The sequence below is a fragment of the Aphelocoma coerulescens genome, chromosome 10 (assembly GCF_041296385.1).
Source record: "Aphelocoma coerulescens isolate FSJ_1873_10779 chromosome 10, UR_Acoe_1.0, whole genome shotgun sequence".
NCBI lineage: Eukaryota > Metazoa > Chordata > Aves > Passeriformes > Corvidae > Aphelocoma > Aphelocoma coerulescens.
Window position 1 is genome coordinate 623,447 of NC_091024.1, and position 22,933 is coordinate 646,379.

The window sequence follows — 22,933 nt, forward strand, 5'->3', positions numbered from 1 at the left end:
CTGCCATTGCACAACCGTGGTTTTGAAAAAAGTGACAACTAAGTGAAATGCATTGAACTGTTCTTGTGAAAGCTATCATAGGGTCCTCTGTGGCAGTCCGTGGCTAAAACTTTGCAGTGGCATCCAGAGGAAAAAACAGCAGATACTTCATCCTCCTCTGCCCTCAGACACTTCCTTCCCAGCAAGAGCACTTCTATTCTCTTTCTGTTCTCAGAGCTATCAGTTGAAATGCTACCAATGAATGAAATTCTGCTAATGAAATCACACTAGTAAACCTGGGTGTCTGGAGTTATCTTTAAAAAGTAAGTAATAATGAAAATAAAATGCTTAAAATTTTATCAGACAAAAACGGGCGTAACTAATCTATAACTGTGCTTCTCTGACAACCTTGGTCTATTGAGCCCAACACTGTGAAATTAAGCACTAATCTATTTTTCCTTATGAGGTATTTATATTCTTTTTCATGGTTTTTGTACTACAGTTGTGTATTTATATGAGCAGGTATGACTGGGCCCTCACTGTGAGTTGACTGTAGAAACAGATGCTGTATTTGTACTGGCAAATTTGAGTGAGAAAACATTTGCAGGTATGGAAAATTACATAAATTGATAAAGTGATGGAAAAATCTCCATGCTCTTGATCTGCAACTACTAATACACTCCTGATGACCATGCCTGATAGGAAGTGTTTGAACATGTCCATGCTTTTCTGGAGGGTAAAATAATTTTTCACTCAAACTTACTTTCAGTTCTACTGGCAGTTGGCTTTATTGTCAGAAAACTGTCTGAGGGACATTTAGTTGCTATTACAGATATGTATACAAAGGATATGCACAGAATGATGGAATGTACCTAAAGCAGAATATTTGTGCAAGTGGATTGAATCCTCTTCAAGAGAAATGCATGCCATGCAATATGAGCAATCTTGAAAGTACTCTACCAGTATTAATCAAATCATGGAGCTGAAAATACATGTTCTTGCTAGAGTTTCCTATTACATTTTCATCTCATGGAAGGATGGGAGTAAGCCCAGCAAGGAGATCTGAACCTTGCTGAATTTTGGAGAGCTTAGCTCTTGCTGCTGGTATAGATTTGATCTCTCCAGCTCAGGTTTATGTCTGTAATATGTCACTTTAAAAAAATCAAGGTCCCATTTGGGTTCACTCCACTGCAGTGTTACTACTTTATCTTATATTTCATCTCCTCTGTGGTCTTGGCTCTTCTTTGGCAAAATGTGAGTTCCTTTTCTTTTAAACCTGGGGAAGCATTGGACATATGTCACCAGTGAACTACCGAGTGTGTGGGGAAATTAGCTAAGTAGACAGAACCACTTTACTGCTGAGAATAGAGTGGTCTCTGCTCTTCCTCAGCTACAGACAAGAAAGAGAATCAAGAGTGTTTCAGAAGTTACTGACCTTTTGAAACTAAGCTGTTATATTTCTTTAATGGAACAAATGCAGCTAAACCAATTCATATAATTTGCCATTATATTAAGAGATTTGAATGTAATTTTCTGTCTCGTAAGGAGCTACATTTTACCTTTGAAATAAACTGTAGAGTAAAGCCTGAAGAGACAGCAAGAACTGTGAATCTACTACAAGATATTCTGAGCGGCATCTTAAGAATGCAATGCAGGGTGTGAGTAGACTATCAGAGTTCATCCTGCACATAAATCCTGAAAATCCTATGGCCAGAGAGACAAAATTACACATGCTTATGATGAATGTCTGGTTTATGAAACTTCTATGTGAAGGTGTAAAATATCTCCTATTAGAGATGCTAAATTAAAATGTTTACTAGGTTTTTAAAATGCATTAAAATTTAAAGTTGCAAATTTATGTTAAGAACATTTATTTGGTGTGACTGCACTGAAACAAGTTTACTGATTCCAAAGTATTTTTGAGTCAAGCCTTTTATATATGTACAGCATGTGTATGTGCAGGTATTTATTTGTATCCCCTACTGTATATTCCATATTGAGTCCTATTTTAATAGTGAACGTGAGGATTGCAGTTATATTAGGAAATTTCAGCTCTAGGGCTGCAGAAAGAATGGTTCTGGCAATGCTTAACTCTTCCCTCTGCATGTATGTACTGCACACCAATCTTTATGTGTATCAGCCCATGTCCATTCATAATCAATACAATCGCCTCATCATACTCCTCTATACTTTTATATACACACATATGTTTAGCACTTTTAGAGGTATTTTAAAGATAAATGTGTCTCATTTTGGTCCTGACAATCAGACCACAACAACACCATTGATAGACTTGGCTTCATGTTTGAAATGTTAACCCATCATGAGGCAGGTCTTAGCAAACACTCCAACAAACAAAAGATAGGAGAATCTTACCACTTATTTTCCCTGTCTTCAAAGACCTCATCTTTCAGGCTGAAATTTACAATGCTGCTTTTTATATTTCATTATTATTTGACTACTGCGTCTTCAGTAAAAGCCATATCCTCCTTAAATTTCCCAAGTTTTTTTCCTTTAGTTGACAGACAGTTGCTAATCACATGTATAATACCCTGAGCAAATTTCAGGCCATAGGGGGATAGGATAGCTTCCTGCATATTTTACCCCCTTCCATCTGTATTTTTGCCAGTGTATGTGACAGTCTGCTTGCATTTGTGAATGAATGCTATGATGTATATTGTCTGTGTTAAGAAGAGGGATCATGTGAACGTTAAGCCTTGAAACGTAGATGGTGAAGTTAAACTGAGGCTTTCAAATTCACACATACAAGGAAAACATTTACTGCTGTCTCTGCCTGATTCTCAGCAAAGAATCTGCTGAGCACACACAGTCAAATATTATTTATACCAATCCTGGGCAGGTATTTTGCATTTGCCTGGCAGACAGGATAGGGCAGCATCTCTCCTCTGATTACTGTGCTGGGCTGTGCTGGTGATGTCTCTGCTGGTGAGCACAGGGGTATCAGAGCTTTTAGCCAGTCTACAGCAGTGACATGAGAGCTCAGGGAGATTGTTTTGAGAAGAATCATCCACTCCTGAAGCTGGATTCCAAGTTTTCAAGTTTTGGCATATGGATTTTAATCTCTGAGTTTCCTTAACAAAAAGCAAATTCGGTAACTTCCTCTGCAAGGTCTGTTTGACTTTGCTGGAGGAAGAACGCTTGTTCAAAGCCAGCCTGGCAATCATCATTCATCACCGCCAGTCACATGCAGATACCAGGGTACCTTCAACAAACGTTCTGTATTGTAACCTCTAGGTTGGTTATTAGTGTTTCCCACAAAGTTCCAGTAGTCATAGGACATTTTTGAACTTTATGGGATTTATATTAACTCATAGCAATCTTTGCAAGGTTGCCAGAAGGTGTAAAGAAACTAATAATTAACTAGATTCCTCTGAGTAATTTAGAAATATTGATGAGTGCTAGTTCAGGTGGTTGCTACCAGCAGTGTATTGCCTGCAATGCTTGACTTCTCATAAGAAGGAAGTCTTCTAAACTCAACACAATCTTACTTTTTCTTTCTTCATATTTTAATGTGCCAATTACTTTTGTTATTGTATCTCTGATAAAATTCATTTTCAGCAGCTGCTGAAATATTTAAATCGTGCCTCAGTTAGTCATCAGCTGTGGAGTCCTGTGTCTAAAGCAGATGCAATAGTGTCCTCAAAACTTGTTGTAAACAAAATAATTCTCTCTAATAATGAAAAAGTAGTTTACTTTGTATCTGAGACCATATGAATTAATTTCAGGACCAGTTAATAGGATGTCATAATGGGTATGTAGGATACCTTAAACTGTAGATTTAGTCTTATTTTGGACTATGAAGAGAAGTTGAAAAACATTTAGACTTTGTTTAAACACTTGTCTTGTGTACAATTCAGGAAAAAGTACCTATCTGATAATGACAGTACCACATGCAGCTTTTCCCAGAGAAGGCTGTTTACTTAAGGCCTGAAGCAAGGGTCAGTTTTGAAGAAAACTTGACAAGGACAATTTCTTACTTACCTTTTTAGCAGACAAAGCACAATAATAATAATGATGGGTGGTTGCATTCCAAGCATTTCACTCACCTGAAACACCACAGAGCAATTTATATGTATTTGTTTTTTGCTCTCACCTTAGTATTACACAGCTAGCTGGGATTTCAAAAGAAACCCAAGAGATAAAGCATTCAGCTCTGAGAAAGAGCTGCTGAACTGCCTGAACTCTTCTCATTCATCCACAGCAATGCTGGCTTTTTTCTGAGGCCCTAGGAGTGGGAAGACCACGCTCCTGACACTTCCTTGCATCACTCCTCTCTCTGTAATATTGTCAGGTGCATGGGGCACTTTATGGAACTATAAATGAGGTTCCTTTTTTCTTCTTACCTAGAAAGGCTCTGCCAATCCTTTAGAGCAATTTTGCTCTTTAATCCTCATGTCACTCCTCCTCTTTTCCCAAGATATAAACCCTTGTGTTCCTCTGCCTTTTGCAGCTTTCACTTAGCTGTGGAGTTCTGAGGGGTGTGTGAGGTTCTTTCCCCTCAGTTCACTGAGATACCAGCACAGAACTGACTCCTCCCTTGAAGCCTCACCACTGGCCAGAGAGTGATTTTCCTCTGATCCTCAGCCCTGATCAGTACATGGTATTGGGAACACTTTGTCCTTACCCATTCACACTCTCTGTGCCCTGTTAGTTCTGAACTACAAATACAAGAGGTCAATGTTTCCTGATCAGCTTTTGCATGGATATTCAAAACAGCTAAAAAATAAAAGGGACATTTATTTAGCTCTAGAAAATCTGTTCAAAAGTGGTTTGGGTTGAAGCAAAGTATTTTTCCCTTGCTTGTAGAGCTCTCTAATCAGGATCACGTTCTTATCCAAAACACTGAAGTACCATCATCGCAGGATCTGACATTACTGCATTTTTCTGCCATATATTCTAACGAAGACAGTTCTGCATCATAAGTTTAGACCTTTATCCTGTAGCTGGACAAGCAGCCCTGGAGGGTAGTTGTCTGCTTTTGGGAAGGAACAAAGATTGTCTGAGGTCCCTAACTCATCTCTTGTCCCTTTAAGGCAGAAACGTGCAGGATTTTAATGAATTTTGCTTTTCAGTATGTGTTTTTTTCACACATCAGACACTAAAATCTCCATGGATTAAACCTTTTTATATGGCAAGCTTGTGTGTCCATCTGATTCACCCTCTGGTTTTGAGCTGTGGATCAGTTTTTCCATGATGCCTTTTGAAAGATGGAGGTATCAGTTGAGAAAACCAGAGCAGGCAGTTTCCTGTAATCATCTGTGCCATCATCTGTGCTGGATCATGGCAGCAGCTGATCAATAGAGGAGTATTTAAATATGTTAGAGCCTGAATCTGATATTCTACATGTTTAACTGCATAAACAGATCAATGGGACGGGATTGATCTCCATTGATATTTGGCAGTTTTCAAATACAATTAAACCACATTTGGAGTACTGAAAGCGCTTGAAATAAACAACTGGGCACTATTTATAATTTAAAGAGCTACTCAAAAAATTTAATAGATCAAGTGGTTGTTTCAGCAATGCCAGTGTCAAGGGAAAACTTGAAATCCATATGCTGTATATAAATAGCAAGCTGAAATTGATGGCAAACTGAAATTCAATGTGTTCTTTAGCACATATTACTATATACAAATATTTCCGTATTTATGAGATAAGGATATGCAATTAAATTGTCATTAACAGATATAGATGAATGATTATGCCTGAGCGGAATCTGGGACTGGAATTATTGGACATGCTGTTGACAAAATGGCAACCTTAACTTTCTCAGACCCCTAAAACAGTGGAATTCGAGAGTTTCCTAGCGATTTTTTGGTTTTGCTGATCCCTGTTGGCTGTGTCTGACAGGGTTCCAGCAATTCCTTGTATTCCCTGTATGCTGACACCTGGCATCTCTATTGCTCCTTCTGAGAGCCTGGCACCAGCGTGTGTTTAGGCTACCATCAAAACCTGTTTGCTCAAGTAGTGGCAATCTAGGAAGGTCCTTGGGTTCCCTTTGAGGGTAATGTCATTGTCACCACAAAGGCATGTGAGGTAGCTAAAGGCTGCTCAGAGTGTTTGACTCATTGACATGCACAGTAAATAGGTGCTGGTTGTCATAAAAAGAACCTGTGCCCACAAGTTTCAAGACTGGCCAGTTCGAGAGAACCACACCAAAGCTGACCTGAAGAACAATCATTTTGGGAAATGAGAATGATTTGCCATTCTGGTCTCCCTCTGGGCAGTTTTACACAGCAACACAGGTGCAGTTGTAATGAAACCTACTGAGGGAGCTGAGGTCCTAGGCCAGAACATACAAGGTCATTAGGAGGGTTACTTTCTAGAGAATTCTTTGCAAAGAAAGGCTTATGGTTCAAATCAATTTGAAATACATAAAGGAAACATGGATCTTTAAGACTACCCTCAGCTATAAACTCAGAGCACTGCTGTAAACCCCAGGTTCTGTAAAGACATAGACTTGATTCATTACAAGGACACTGAATGTCAGCTCAGCAGTACATTTACCAGACAACTCCAGTATGGGCATGAAGAAATGTAATTTTGCACTTCCTACTGACAACATTCTGAAACACAGCTAAACAGTAGCAATGTGTTTTTCTTTCACAGGCATTTTGAAAACAATCCACTATTTTTTTTTCTAAGGTCCTTATCCTGAAAAGTTAGGAAAGTGATTTCCATGTATACCACTTACTTAATGCAGTGCCAGTGTAAAAAATCAAGGCTTTACTGGTGATGTGGATTGTGAAGAGGAAAATATAGCAAGTTTCTATTGCACAGGGAGGACTGCATGCAACATGAAGACAGCATGAAGACAGTAGGGCTTCCCAGTATATGTCTGTAAGAGTCGGGACACTGCAATCCTTGATTCTTCAAACCTTCCCAAACCCCTCCCATCTTCAGGAGCGCTCTGAATGTGCATATGAGAGTGTACCCTTCTACTGAAAGTGCATGCATATCATTCCCAAGGGTACTTCTATTTCTGTTAATGATATTAGCAATACTTTCACCTGAGAAGCTGCTGCAGCGTGAGATTCAGAGGTTATGTTCAGTATACAACTCTGTGTTGTTCCAATGGCCATGGACCATTCTGCTACCAGTCTGTGTTGCACAGAGCAGCACAGTGAAAACTGTAGAGGAGAAATACTTTGGCATTTTACCTGAAGAGACATGGTGATGACTTATAGTACACCCTGAACAATATTTCTTCTCTGTGCTTTATCTGGACCAATAAATGCTTATTCTTCTGGATGCAGGAAGAGCTGTTTGTTCTCCTCAGCTGACAACCCATTAAAAAGAAAATAAAGTAAACATATCAGAATTATTCCCCTAAAGCTTCCATCAAGCCTTCTGCCATGAGCACTTTGCTGCTGTTTTTGTTTTTTTCCATAGCCAGCTTTTGGCACTCAGGGGCAATCTATCTTTGGGAGAGAGAATAGAATCGCTCTCCTTCCCCAGGATGTATGATCCAAGAGCTAAAAATAGAGGCTATCCAGAACAATATCAGAGGGCTGCATAACAAATAAGTAGCCAAAATTGTTGAAGAAATTTTCTTTGGGTGTCAAGCAGTACAATATCCTTAAGAAAAAAAGTACAAAATCTTACAGGAAGCAATTATGAGATAACTAATTAAAAGTTATTTCCTTACCCCTTGCAGTAGTGGTCAGTTTAAATACTGAACCTGTGGCAAGGAAATACCTGAATTTTGATTATATGTCCTAAAAAAAGCATTCAAGTTTTCCTGTTTACCATCAGAAGGTAAAGGAGAAAGAAGCATCACCAGGACAAAAAAATCCACAAGGTGCTGTTTCACCTGAATTTTTCTGTAAGGACTGTCAAGCACTGGGCTTTAGGACCTACTGGAAATGCAAACTCTTAACAGCTTTCAGGCAAGCCCTTGTTTTCAGCTGATCATTACTAGTTCTGACCTTTTAAATCTTCTGCTGCTAAGGGAGAATCTGGTCTTTACAGGAAAGCTGTTCTGTATTCCATTCATAGACAATGGAGAACTTAACTATATTTACTGGTATTTAACATATGGAGCATATTTGCCTGGAAGGTAGATGAAATCTCCTGCATTTAAGATCAAATCAATTTGAATTTGAGGTCACATTTGCAGAAGTCAATGTTATGTAAAATCAAAGAAGAGCTTAAATCAGCTATTTTTTCTCTGTCCATCACCTGCATAGTTTCACACAGTGGAGTTGTGCGAGCCTTCCTCCCATGAGGAATCCTTGCACACACAAACACTCAGACATGAAGCTTCAGCAGGACTTGGATCTTACTCACCTGAGTGGAGCTGTGAGTGTTCAGGTCCAAGACAAACTTCCTGTTCTTAATTCTTACTCCCACAAATAGTCTCAGTCATACCTCTAAGAGTCCTCACACACGTATCTTACCTGCTTAAAGGGGGGCTCTCAGGACCAAACCTCTTTTCTTCAGATGAGATGTATCCAATTTGAAACATCTAATTCATGTGCTTCCAGGACTAAATGGAGAAAATAGGCTGATGTGATTTCAAGGTGAAACCGTGTGTATCTTCATTCATAAGCAAGTGCTGCTACTTCAAAGGAGAAGAGATTTGCAGGAATCAATGATCTGCAGAATCTTTTTGCTTAAAGTGTAATTGCCATCTAAGAGCAATGAGGGATTTTGCTACTGCAGAGGTCTGGGAAACACAAGCCCAAAATACAACTTTCTGGTTGGGAGATTTCTAATATTGGAACATTGTCTTTGCATGCTACTAACCCATAGCCTTTTCCCCTGGAAATTTAAACAGCAGAGGAGGGAGTAGGAGCTGCTGTTAATTTCTCCTACTTTCCCTGAGAATGTCTGATGAGGCAGGTCTGAAAATAGCATTTATGTTGTTAATAAAAGTATTTTTTGTCTATTGTTAAATGAAAATATTGATTACTTAGCCTTGATGAAGTAATGAATAGACATAGTCACAGTGTAGTGGGGGTAAAAAAAGCAGTATTAATTGCTCCCTTGTGGTATAAAAGATTTTATTTCATTTTTTAACATAATGGAAACAACAGCAGAAAAATAGTGCAGAAAAGTGGGGGAAATTCAGAAATGCTTATTGAATGGCTTTTTAATTTATGTTATTCACAGCCCACCTGGGATGGTCAATTGAAATGCATCTAGCAGCATTTTCTGTTCTGATGAAAATTTGTCATCTATTTAGCAAATGAGATTGAATGTTAAAATAGAACAGGAAAAAACAGTATTATCACCAGCCCATTACTAACAGATTTCAGGAAAAGTTAATGGAAGTATCCTTCTGGTTGCTGTTATTTAGATCATAGTAAACACATGGCAAACTGTAAACATCTCTGTTACATAAACATAACTATTCCTTAGTTGTTGAGTTTTTTTACTTGATAAAATAACTTTTTATAGAACGGAGACCACTGTTTGAATGCATTTTGGTAAGATGTCTTGATAAACATTTTTGAAAACCAGTGATATGTTCAAATAATATTTGCAGGAAATAAAGAAATGAGAAATTGTGAAAGGAAAGGGGGAGGGATTTCTTTTTCTGTATGATATGCCATGTATTTGTAAACATTTCCAAGCCAAGCCTTCTTCATTCCTGGGTGTGCCATATCTTTCACAGAAATAAGGACTGCACTTCTACCATTTCTAAGCTAGCATTCATAAGAAATCTTTTCTCATACTGCTGAGTTGACAATCCACTCTTCACTTACCTGTGGTGCTGGGATTTGAATCTGTGCTTCCATGCAGACTCTCAGGACAAATTCACCTCTGATGTAAATTTGCTCGGTTCCATTGAAGTCAGACGAGTTGCTTTCTCTTGCACCAAGGCTTAATTTGATCCTCGATGTTCAGATCACTGAGCTATCCCCTCTGGCCTCACAATTCTCCTGTTGAAAGATTACCTTCTGACTGTAAATGCCAATAGTCTTTTTACTCTGGAAGCTGAAGAAATAGTAAGTGCATGTAAGGGTTTCATGAAGTGCTTCACAGGTGAAGAGACAGCCCATTGCATCCTCCAAGTGTCTCTTACCCTTCAAATGAAGAAAAGTAAGTCTGAGTGAATGACAGATTACTGTATTTTTGTGACTGCTGCATCAAAACCAAAAGAGTTTGGGCCTTTAGAGATGAGGAAAATCATTGTAACTCATTTCCCTACAGGACCCATTCAGCTCTGAATCAACAGAGCTTGTAGCCCTCTGACATACAGATTGACCTGAGGGGGAAGGGAGAAAGAAGGATGTAATTGTGCCAATTAATCTGGAAAGGCATCTGAGAGAACAATGTCTTTAAAGAAAGCCTGGTAATGATCCTGGTTAGATTAGAGTAAATCTAGAGCAATGTCACTGAAACCAAAATATCATCCTGTACTTGCTGGTTATAACCTGGATCAGAATTTGGCCTGGAATTGATTACTCTTCCTGGACTAGCACCTCTCAAAGGACAATATAAATAGTTGTAATTAATATCAAATATTAAATAAAATAGCAAGTATTTTCAGTTCCATAGTAAGAAAACCCAATGAATTTACAGTGTTGCTCCACTATTTTTGCATTTTACTACAAAACCCACAATGTATTTTGGGCAGGAATTTTGTGTCATGCTTATGAGGAAGGGAACCAGAATTGGTAATGTGTACAGCTCTGAGTAATAGGTTTATTCTAAGACTTGTTATATTTGACAGAGGAGTCAGGACATCAGGAAGCCTAGTAATATCTTGAAAAAGGAGAAAGAAGACGATGAGCCATCTATAATTTTGATGTATTTTGCATTAAAATATTACCAAATCTGGGAAAGAAGAAAAATGTAGAGCAGAAGTACGTTCTCCTTCCTGAGAAATGGGGGCATTTGTGAGTCCTAGGGAGCTCTACAGCCAGAAGTAGTAGGAGCTCTCATATGCTGCTCCCTTTGTCCATGTCCCCTGTCCTACTGAGGCAGAAGCAGAGCCAACCTGTTTGCTGGCTCCTGCCCTTGGAGGGGCTGCAAGCCAAGGAGAGACGTGCAGACTCCAGCCTTTGTGTGTACCTACACACTGAGGAACGTGAGCAGGTGCCACATCTTTCTGGGCCCACTTCCTGATGCAGGATTTACTGGACATATTGGAAGACACACTGACAGTAAAGCCACTGTTCACACATAATTTAAATAATCCCTGACTAACTAGTGAAATTATAATTTTAGGAAGTATTGAGTGAATTGGAAAGTGTGGAGTCCCACTGAAACATAATATTGATTTGATGCCTTTTAATTTGTTAGAGACTGTAACTAGCAATTCTATTCACCGATTTACTCTTCCCAAGTTATTTATTATTGACCAGAAATAGTTCTGGATGAGAGCTGTTAATACAGAACTGCCAGGATCTGCCCAGACCTGAACGGGGGAATGAATGGTTGGAGGTGAACCTAAGACAGGTCTGAGTTGTAGTCAAGGCTGTTTAGTTCCATGTTTTCCAAATCTCTCTATTCCCTAACTTGGAATTGCTCTTTCTTGGAAAAGCCTCCACATGTATAATTGTTAATGTAAATGTAAAATATAAATCAGCACACAATATCTTAGCCTGAGCCACATGAGACTTACAGCACTCTGGCAGCAATGATAGCCATTGATGGAAATGTTTGAAAAAGAGGACAGAGCAACTAGCTTTTAATTTTCACTTATTTTGAAATGATAGTAAGCTTTTCAATCAGAGATTATGCTACTAGGTGTAGAGAAAAGGGTTGTGAATCCTAGCTTTTTGGCTGCCTTGAGCATGATCACTTGCACGGGTTCAATTGCTTCGTGGGTAAGGGTTTTAACACAGAAGTGCTGTAATCAAAATTTTCTCTTCTCAGCATTGAGGATTAGTCCTAACTGTTCAAATCAGGGCCTGCTGGAATGGTACAAGTCTTTTAGACTCAATAGCTGCTGCCATTGTTTCTTTGATACTGCCAGACACAATGAGACATTAGGTCTGGATTTAAATCCACCTCTTTTCTTAGGAAGATGCAGTTGGGAGATTTAAGATCTGGTCCTGTAACTTCTGTTTCACATGAACAATCTCACTGCAGATTAAAGACTAATCATAGAAGGATTTGGAGGATTGGGCCCTTTGATTTCTCTTCATGTTAAGGCTCCTTTATCTGGATCATCCTGTTGATTATCCTTCTCCATCTTTTGCATATGGCTTTAGAAGTAATTAGAAGGAAATAAGATTTTCTGATTTTAACTTAATCAGTAACATGTGTACTTGGAAAAGTTACATTTTTACATGACATAGAATGCATCATCCAAAAGCAAATATCTCCAAGGTATTTGTACTCTCTTCTAACTGACAGCCTGACGTTATCACAGCTCTGTGGCTGCTCTTTGTTCTGACTCACCGACACTGTGAATGTTTGATAAATGTTACCTCTTTAATTCATGATAGCATTAGGAAAATGTTAAGAAATGTTTCAGCAGATAACCTTCCTAGACCAAACAGCAGCATTAACCATGTGAAGTTAATAACTGACTATGGGACATTTACTTAATTTACCTTTAAAAAAAGTTTTACTCACACTGCTCAAACTTTCCCTTCATTTTTATCTCCTTTTCTCCAAGGCCACAGATAAGATTTTTCTCTTACTTACTTGCAGGTCAGCTTTCCATGACACTCAGGTCTGCCTACAACCAAAACCAAATATTTATGGGTATGTGGGTATGAAACACCATAATGATAAATGTATGATAATGCACCAGAATGAAAGATTTCAAGACAACAGTGTTTGCTGTCTGAGCTGGACATTTACTTAGTCGGTGTAGACAGGAGCAGGTACTTTGATATAAATCAGATGAAGTGTTTTTGAATGAATAAGTCTATATTGTGAAGTATGACTTCAGGGATCAGGACATACGGGCACACAGGTGTCATTTTGCAATGAAAGCTACTAATGCTTTCTGTGCATGTCTAAAAACACTTTGTTTCAAGGTTGTGCTTCTGAGGAGATAGCTCTGCAGGTTTCTTTTAAAGAATGAAGTGCTAAATAATGGATTAAAGGCTAAAAAAGGATTTGAAAGGTCTTCACCGTATTTTTAGCACATCTCAGTTATACTATTTACTCCTTAGACACACACTTCCAGACTGTATTTAAATTTGAAGCATGTCATGACACTGCATATTCTTAGAATGATCAGATAGACTTGGAAGATTTAATGTTTAACCTTCATCAGTTATTACAACACAGAGCTCCTCACCTAAGTAAGCAGATGCTTAATTTTAAGCATTTAGGAGTCAGGCTAGTTTTATTAAACATTTTGTCAAATCAAGGACATAATGGACTTCCATGAAATTCACAATAAATCCTTCAAAAAATACAAAAATGTGCTTCGTTTTATGCAGTTTAGTGAAGAATGTAACTACCGTAGTATTTAAATTAGATGCTTTTGCTGCCTGAAAACCCAAGCAGAAAGTCTCTTCCTCACTTCTGTCATTAGTAAGAACAGAGATCAGGTCCTTTCTCTGACTTCCTCTCACAGGAACTCTCATGGGAATCTGGCAGCCAAAGCACAAGTTTCACTTGTGTTGAGTGTGAATGGAGGCTTCTCCAAAAGAAACTATTGACAAAGGTATGTCAGGAAAAGCTATACTTTAAAGTGAGCACAATCTGGTGCTGTCATTTCTTTTTCATATCCTGATGTATAATCATGCCAGTTTACACCACCCTACATAATCATGCTACTTGGGACATATTTGGAGGGGGTCGTTTGAGGGCATGGGTCAAGCACAACCAAGAAAAATCACTAATTATTCATCTGTGCCAAACAGATACCAAACAGGGATTAACTGGTGCTAAAAACCTAGAGACCAGTTTGCTGATACCTTTCTTTAAGGACCCCAATTCATTTGGTGATTTGATGTCACTGGTTTCATTCTTGGATCCCACATAAGCTGCTAGGAATCCATAACCTACTTGATTTTCAAAGGTAAAAACCAGTTCTATCCAGTTGTGGATATTAAGGCAAGTGGTTAATAAGAATGATCTTTCAGAAATTAGCAGTAGGAACAGTAGCAAAGTCCAAAATCATCAACAAAACTATGGGAGATGGATTAGCCCTAATTTCCTTTTTTTTTCCCTTTCTGTCTTAAGACAAACCTTATTATGCTAATTTTTCAGCTTGTTCTGTAAGCCCACTACCATTCTTGCAGCATGGTATGAATGACATCATCTCCTCTTTAAATTTTTGTAAAGTTCAGAGTACAACACAGATAGAAGAGCAGAGATGATTATTTTATGTCCTAGGAATTATTTACTCTCAGTTACCTCCAGGGTTTGTAGGATTCTGTCCTATTTACATTTCTTTAATGTATGAAAATCACTGTTGGTATGTATTCTCATTTCCAGTGTTGCAGTCCTTAACCTTTGCAGCTGTAGTTTCTTGATTTTACTTGACAACATTTAAAATTCAACCTGAAATACGAAACAATTTCCTTCTGTTTACAGAGTTCTGATTTATCTTGTGCATACTATCATGGCATCACTGAAGATGTGCTTAACTGTGGTGACCTGTTACATCTGTTGAAGTGAACATCCAAAGACCATTTAATCACTTGTAATGTTTTTTCCTTGTCTGGGCCAGGGTTTTGTAAGGGTAGAGTTCTGCTAATGCACACTTCTGCCGGGAAGCTTCCCAAGGTGGGGCACAAGAGATGCTAAGTGGCAGAAGGAAGATGAGCAGAAGCCATTAACATTTCCCCAGCAAGGTCAAATTTGATGTTTCCTTTGTTTGTAGTATCCAAATTAAGAAGATGTTTCACTGCTGTGAGTGTTGCCTGTACATAAACATACTCCTGGGTAATCTCAGGCTGGTCACTTCTCCTTACCATTAGCCACCCATTAAAAAGCTGATGGAAAAGGACCCAGCACAGCTTACACAAAGTGCTGACTCTTTTCCAGGAAGACCAAACTTCTCATCAGATTCATCAACACTTCAGACTATCAATATACAAAATAAAACATTCTTGTTCTGAAAGGCTATGATCACAGGAGAAACCTTGGCATTCTTTCTTCTTATTTTTTTATTGAAAACATGTTGGGGAAAAAGAGGTGTTATCTTGCTCTTTTTTTTCCCTGAAGCCAGTATTACCAGCCATTTTACTTGTACTTTACTATTATTATCTAGGTGATGGCTGTGACATGTTGATCATATATGGCAGTGAGAAAATTGATTTCCCTCAACAGAAATGCTTCCAATTTTCCCTGAGCCATAATTTTATGTCCACACCAAAATAAAAGGGTCATTTTCCTTAAGATGAGGGAATTGAAATCTTTGATAAAAGCCACAGTAAATGTTGTACTTTTGATTGCAGTAACTGCAGTTTTCACAAACATCTCCCTGTCTGTTCTGTGTGTGTGTGTGTTTCTGGGTGAGAAAAGGAGAGAGAAAGGAGGCAAAAAACAGCTTTTGGAAGGACTGAAGTTGCTTTAAGAAGTTCTGCAAATCTACAAATTCTTCCTGGACACAATTGATGTTTTCTCAGGGAAAATTAGGATTCTATTTTTAGCTTTCAGTCAAGCTTCTCCCTTCCGAAAATTACTCTAGTTAAAGCCACACTTTGAAATCACCTGTTTTTAAGTCTGACTGCCTAGTTTTCTTGTATGATTTTGAAAATAAGTTTGGGAATTATTTATATTAATAAAATTGCAAAAATTTACATTTCTTAAGAGACTATAATCACAGTACACCCCCCCAACAAAAAAAAGTAAATAAGCTTTTTTCTCCCTTAAAGAGGGATCTCTTCTATTTTTTTTCTGAAAGAGGATCTCTTTTATCCTTAAACAATCCTGTAGCTGTGTTTATTAAATTACCATTTCAGAGAAAACATTGGAACTGATGGGCTGAAATGTATATAGGCTGATGAGATGAAAAGCTACTTAAGACATTCTTCTGTTGGAAAATTGTTTAAGTATATAATAGACATTTTTTAAGTGTTTGTTTTGTCTTTGACTCTCTGCAATAGCAAGTATGGAAGGTCTGGGAAGTTGACCAGGCAATCCACAAGCAGGGTTTTTCATTTAAATTGGTTTTGTTCAATAGTCAGCAGGAAATCTATGCTGAATCCTTGAATATTCAAGAAATCTTTTAAAACTGACCTTTTGGTACTTTTCTGCATTGATCTTTTATGCCCACAGTCCCAAGTGTGAGTGTAATGCATGTGATAATGTCTCACTAGAAGTTTTTGCCTCTATCAAACTACAGTCTTTGATATCTCACTTCTACAAGATGAAAGACTCCCATAATTGGCCTCATCTCAGTTTGGTTTGTGGAGTGGCAAGGGAATTGTGCCCAATCAAAGTTGTGTTTCCAGAATTTACAGTGAAGGAGACAAGAACTAGAGACAAAGCATGAACCCAAAGTCTTTACCCTATGAGTCTGATCTAAATCTAGTACCTGAAGACAGACATAAAGGATAGCTGTTATTTTGACAGCAATACAGTATCAGGTAAATAAGAAGTTGTCTCTTACTTTCATAGAAGTGAGACAGAGTTTACTCAGTTTGATGGCTTGATGGTTGTTACTTGGCTGCATTTCTTCATACATTACTTTTCTTCAGACTTTCCTTTGCTTATAAATAGGGAAAAGTTGCAAGAACCCAGCACTTAAGGAATGCCAAGTTTAATTAAGATGCTGAGATGATGTTAACAGCGAAAGAGAATAGTGATTTAGAAGTGCCCTTGCATGTTATGTATATAGTGTTCACAACATCCAGAAGATGTGCATTTGACAGAAGAGTTAATCTTGTGATCTCTTTGTTTATTTCATCCATACTCAAGAGAGGAGAGAGATGGAGGTCAGTTCAGATGGATGGGTTCTGATTGTTTCACCAGGGACATAAACAGGAGGCAGTAAGTCATGAAACAAGGATAATGTTGAAAAAAAGTCACAAGAGCTTTTTCTGAGACAGTAATTTTCCCAAAGCCAAGAAAATTAATTCTTCCCTTTTGACTTGGAAGGTATTTTTCATCAATATCATTTTAATAAAACCATAATTCTAATATTTATTTTTAACTTCAGTGGATTAGATTACAACAAAAATAAGGCCGTGTCTTTTGCACAGCTAGAGTTGGGAGGGCTTAGTTATAAGAGGACTTTTGCATTTTGTATTCTCTGCATGGTGTATGAGAGCATAGATTGGACAAATTTTCTGAGACTGCTGCTGATTTTTGGGGTTTTTTATTGAGGTACAGCACACAAGTTCTCCTGTGCATGATATTCACATGCAGAATTAGTGTCAAGGCAAGTACATCTTGAGGACAAAAGGAGTTTTGCACTTTGCTTGGAAGTGTTGGAAAAAGTCACCCACAAAAATTGAAAGAACATACACAATCAAAAGCAAGATCCACTTTCTGGTGGAGTGAGCAAGAGGGGAGGTAGACAGGTTTAATATGACATTATCATGTCTCATCATATAGAGCCAGCTCTGTAGCATAAAAAGAACTTGAGAGACAGAAACAGATTCTAGAATGGGGCTTTTCTTTTTCTTCCTAGAATAGACACACTCTTGAGCTCTCCTCTTTAATATTAATTCAGAAAATAGTATAAGAATGAGAAAGTTTGCCTCTGAGGCAGCATTGATGCCAGCAGTGACATTATTGGTGCCTTTTGCTATCCTCTCTCAGTGAAAGGAAGAACGCAAACACACTGAAATGTTCCTGGGCAGCCAATAGCAGCCTGATTTGGTCTTGGAGACTGACAACCATGTTTTACGTGGATTGTGTTTTGCAGCTTTTTGTTAAGTGTTTGGAATTGTGAATTGGGCTTTATGGAACACTGAGGGCAATCATCCACTACAGCTGAGAGTGGATGATGGGAAATGGGATGTCAAAGAGGAGCTGTGTCTGCTGGGGCGCTGAAATTACAAGAAAAAGAGTACATGGGAGCTAGGTGTGCTTGGAGATCTTAGGGTATATGGTTATGCATAATACACATTCCCTATCCTCTTATTCCCAGAACTTCTTAAGGGAGACTCCCCAGCATCTTTTATTGCTATGTAAGTGCAAAACCATTTTGGGGCAGAATGTGGCATTCTGAGTTGTTCTCAGGATTGTAGGGCAGGTTCTACCAGGAGCTGTTATCTGAGCAATTCTGTTCACTTCAGAGAGGTCACACACACTTAACTGAGAAAGGAACCCAGACCATCTTGGGTATGCAAATCAATAAACATGTTTGTGATCCAGTTGGCCTCTGGCTCTTTAATAGAACATTTCCACATGAAATAATTTCTTACGGATTTTTCAAAAAGACAGGAAATGCAGTTGTTAAGGTACAACTCTTCAGTGTTCCTTGGAGCACTGGAGAATACCCAGTTTCACCCAGCCAGCAGATTTAAAAAATAAAACAAACCCTGATGAATATGTACCATATTAAACAATAACACTACTATGGGATATTCCTAATTCAGCTCAAATTTATCACCTAGATCCCAGCAATCCCAGATTTTTCAGATGCAGCTCTAGGTAGAACCTGCCCTACCCAGGTTTGTCTGACCAAATTCCAACAGCCCGTACAGGAGGAAAATTTTGACTAGCATTTGCTAGTTTTAAAAAAGACTTTGTTTATTTGAATAAAACTGAGATATAAATAACTGGTATTCATAGTCAAAATGGGAAAAAGTACACTGAAAACAAAGTCTGAATTGAAAGGGTAAGAAACTGACATTCTGGAAAAGTAAAAACCAGTTTGACACATGCTCATACAAAAAATACTTTTGAAAGTGCTGCTTTACAATGCTTGAGTTCACATCCTATACACTGTCTGTAAAGGAAAGTAAAAATACTTGCTGTTGTTATCCCTAACATTTGCCTGTTATTTTCCTTAGAGAATCTGCATTCTTTGATCCTGGATTGTTTCTATTAGACTAAGGTTATTTGTCCTGCCGTTTCCTGTCCTTATTATTTACCTGGATCTGTACAGATTTAGAATTCGTTAGATCCCACTTTTTCTCTCAGATACTTTCCACCATCAGAAATTCTATTTCTTAAGGATCAAATCCACACCTACTTGATGATAATTTAAGAATCCCATGAGGAGACACAGATGATGCTGCCTTACTAACATCTGCAGGTATCTTCAAGTTTTCAAGAATGGCAGAAAATGGCTTACTTCTCTAAATGAAACTGATATAATGAGAAATAATATATTTAGAAGAAGAGAGTAGTATATCACTGCCAGATATGCAACTGTGGCTGTTGCCAAGGCACTCAGTCCCTTTGGAAATTAAGTCCTGAAAATCAAACACAGAATATGCAAAACTAAGATCCACCCAAAAGGGTTGCTTCTGGAAATTTGAGTCTGACTAAAATATAGATCATCCAAGGCAGAATCAAGGCACAAAACTGTTCCTATTTTATGCTCAGCTCTTCCAGATACATTTCCAAGTGGGCAGTTTGCCAGTACAGGGTAATGTTACCAAAAAATATTATTTCTCTTAGCAGCCAAGTGAATTACTGAAACAAAAGACATTGGCAAATGAGAAACAAACCACCAGGCAGACAACAGCTGTCCTGAACTATGATGGGGAAGTGGTTGGCACAGCCAAGGTAAGAATCAAGAGGAATCTCAGAAAACATTCAAACAACTGGGGCAAAGCTTATTCCAGATCTCTTCCAGGGGTGTCCTTTGCTGCAGCAGAGTGCTCCATCTGTGACACGGGTCCAATGCAGTAAATTTCATTGCACATCCGTGTAAATCCATGTAAATTATTTCCTGTCATACCTATGAGGTTACTAAGCCCTATCTGCTGATGGAGCAGTGTAATTGGGACATAATGGAAGAGAAACTTTAACTCCATAGGAGTAACACTGTTACAGCTGTCTTTGTATCTTACTAGAATATTTCAGACTCTATACTGTTTCTTTTTTATCTATTTTGAATCGTGCAGAATTTTACACCTTTTATAAGAATAAGGCTCTATTTCTTTATGATTTTTAATTGATTTCTCCATGTTTCTCCTCAGTTATCTCATCCAGACATATCTTGTAGTTCTGTAACATTTGATTTGGTGAAATATTATTGCATACTTATACTATAGACTGCAGGTAGAGATGGTACAATTGGGGCAAGTAAAATGTTAAATTATTGCTTAAGGAATGCAGACTAGTGGTCCACCATTAGGGATGTAGGTACAAAATCTCATACAAGAGATGAGTCTGACTTCTCACTCCTCGCCATATAAGAGAAATTCCTGAATTCAAAGTTGGAGGTTGGAACCAAAGAGACAATTGCAAAGCTCAAGGAGAGTCCTCTACCTTTCCTTTTTAATGGGTAACAGGCCTCACTGACTATTGTTAGAAGTGATTTGACACTTCAACATGCAATAGGCATAGAGTGAGATTTTTCAAAACCATTACACATCTAATTTACATTGACTGAAAATCCCATGAGACACCTAAATACCACTGGACAACCTTACTGTGTCAATTCATAAAGCTCACTTATCTTCCTGTTTCTCACATTGAGCAAACTCCTGATTTTTACCATGAGAATCTCTATAAATTCCTGTTCCCTTGATTAGGATGCCAAGTTTACATGTAAACAATTTTCAGCTATTATAGGAAACCTTTACAAGCAGTGCTTTTTTTCTTTTTTTTCTTTTAATTTTCTTTTTTTAGAAAAATATTTGTTGCAGTTCTCTGCAGTCACCCTGCTGCTGAGCATGCAGATTGGACTCAGACCAGGGCAGTGTGATGCAACAAGCTGAATTTCTTGACTGACCTTCAGCCTTCCCCCTCCGTGGCGATATACAGCTTTCTGTTCTGCTAAGTGAAAGCCAGAAACAGGGGCCAACTGAAAAGTAATTCTTTTCACTCTTTTGCAGAAACAACAAAAAGGTTGCTTCTGTATATGAGAAATTCTTTTGCTCATCTCTACTGGAGACTGAATTGTTTATTGTATTGACTGCACATCATTGTGGGCTGGGTTTTAACAGATACGACAATTTATCTGTATCAAGGATTGGGGGGGTGCTGTTGTGATACATTAAATACCTTAGCAATCTTTTTTTTTTTTTCTTTCTATCTTTCTTTCTCTTGGTCTTTTTTTTAAAAAAGCATTAAATCTCAGCATGACTATATCCTGCAGTGGAAAATTACTACCATTCAGAAATGTGCCTGGCTGCATTACGGTTGTATATTTGAAGACTCAAAGCTCTATCTGCAGCACAAAAGCAGGCTCAACAAATGACTTAGCATCTGTGTTCCTTTATCACCACACTTTATGGCAGCATTTTCTACTTGGCGCAAGTCAAGGTATACTCGTGAAATTAGTAATTTTTGCTCTTTATTTTATATAACAATTATGCATCTTCATTGAAATGTCATATTGTGGTTAATATCCATCTGAAATTGCTTCTAGCAGGGTGAGAATCACTCTATGAATGAATGAATGAATGTTTTTACAGCACCAGGTGACAAAATTTGCAATGACCTGTCTCTTTATCAAAACAATTGTATGGGAAGATATTTAAAGTGTGACATTATTTTTAGACCAAATTCAGAGAGACACATTTATCAGCTCTGTGTGCAAGAAAGGTAACAGGATCCTGCTATACCTACCCTTTTGGGGGGTTGATTTTTAAGAATTTCTCTTTCAATATGCACTTGGATCCACATTAGAAGCAGTCAGAGGCTTTTAAGGGGAGAAAATCTCAGGACAGTGTACAGAATCAGAGCCAGGGTCGTGACCTTGACTATTGATCCAGCCTCTCTTATTTCCACAGCTTGCTGAGGCTTGTTCTTCCAACCTGCTGGTGTACATTAGAGCAGAAATCCATAACATGGCCATGTTCATCCAAGCACAGGAAGAAACTAAATTAAATGTTAAAAAACAATCTGAGGCTGGAGTTGGAGACAATTCATCATGATCCTAGACGTCAGGCAGGTAGGATGACCAAGAGTTCCTCAGCCAATAGACCCCAAACAGAATATGGAGGGTCCTCACTGCCTCATTTGTCAGGTACAGAGCAGATAGTCGGAAAAACACTGAGGGAAAAAAAGTATACCGAAGGTCAGCGTTTTAATTCCCAACCATGCACAAATATTCATCTTTTGGAATGCAACCTGTAATTGAGGTTTAGAGGAGAAAGGGAGGGCAGTAAAATATATCTGACATTAATAAATTAGCAGTCAAAACTAGAAGAAAATAAAATTTAGCATGGAAGTAGTGTAGTAAAAATTGAGGTCCAACTGCGTTCTTACAACTCTGGAACCCAGGTTTAGGAGAGAGAATTTGACTACAGACTTGAGTAACCTATTAAAATCAGCAGTCACTCTCTTTCCTTTTCAAAGGTTATCTCTGTGGACTGCTAACCTTCTGTCTTGATGAAAAGGGTTTATAGCTGTATGATCTGTGATGCACAGAATGGAGAATGAAAGAGAGATTCTGTAGGCTGGTTAAACTGTTTTGAAACTGCTCTTTGCTTTGTCACACAAACTGTTGTTATTTGTACTGGACAAGGAACACATCCCTTATATGCTCACTCAAAACATGGAACCTAAAGAATCCTTCTCAGGTGGCAGTATTTTGGGAACTACAGAACATACACACCTTGGCAATACTGTGCAAATATTGTGGTGATTGAAAATACTCACAAACTCCACTACAGTGTGAGTGATGTTCAAATTTAGCTGGCTGATGAGAAAGAACTTGCCAGTTTTGTGAACATGAATTAAATTTCTGATTGTGGTTGAACTGTGTTCTCTTTCGAGAACATTGATAAGCAGGTATCTGAGCTGAAAATAGTCTTCTCCACTTTAATTTTATTCCTAAGTTATGTTACACTATTTGTGCATTATCAGCATGTGCTGTTAAACCTCATCATGCTGAATGCCAATCTGATGAAACATAATAAGACATAACACAGTTTGACAGCTAATATTTAAAGAAGAAATCTTATCTCTCACTATCTAAATAGCAAAGGG

General features: G+C 38.1%; 1 protein-coding gene across 11 annotated transcripts in view; it reads left to right on the plus strand.

Annotated features, from left to right (window-relative positions):
- The window catches only part of WDR72 (WD repeat domain 72), a 130,558-nt gene extending 111,003 nt beyond the window's left edge, over nucleotides 1-19,555 (plus strand). For 10 of the 11 annotated variants that reach the window (XM_069025441.1, XM_069025439.1, XM_069025437.1 and 7 more), the window contains one exon: nucleotides 19,451-19,555. The gene's annotated coding sequence lies outside the window, so the exon portion shown is untranslated. Of the gene's footprint in view, nucleotides 1-19,447 lie in introns of all 11 variants that reach the window. The other variant, XM_069025438.1, reaches the window with a different exon arrangement.
- The last annotated feature ends 3,378 nt before the right edge of the window (nucleotides 19,556-22,933 follow it).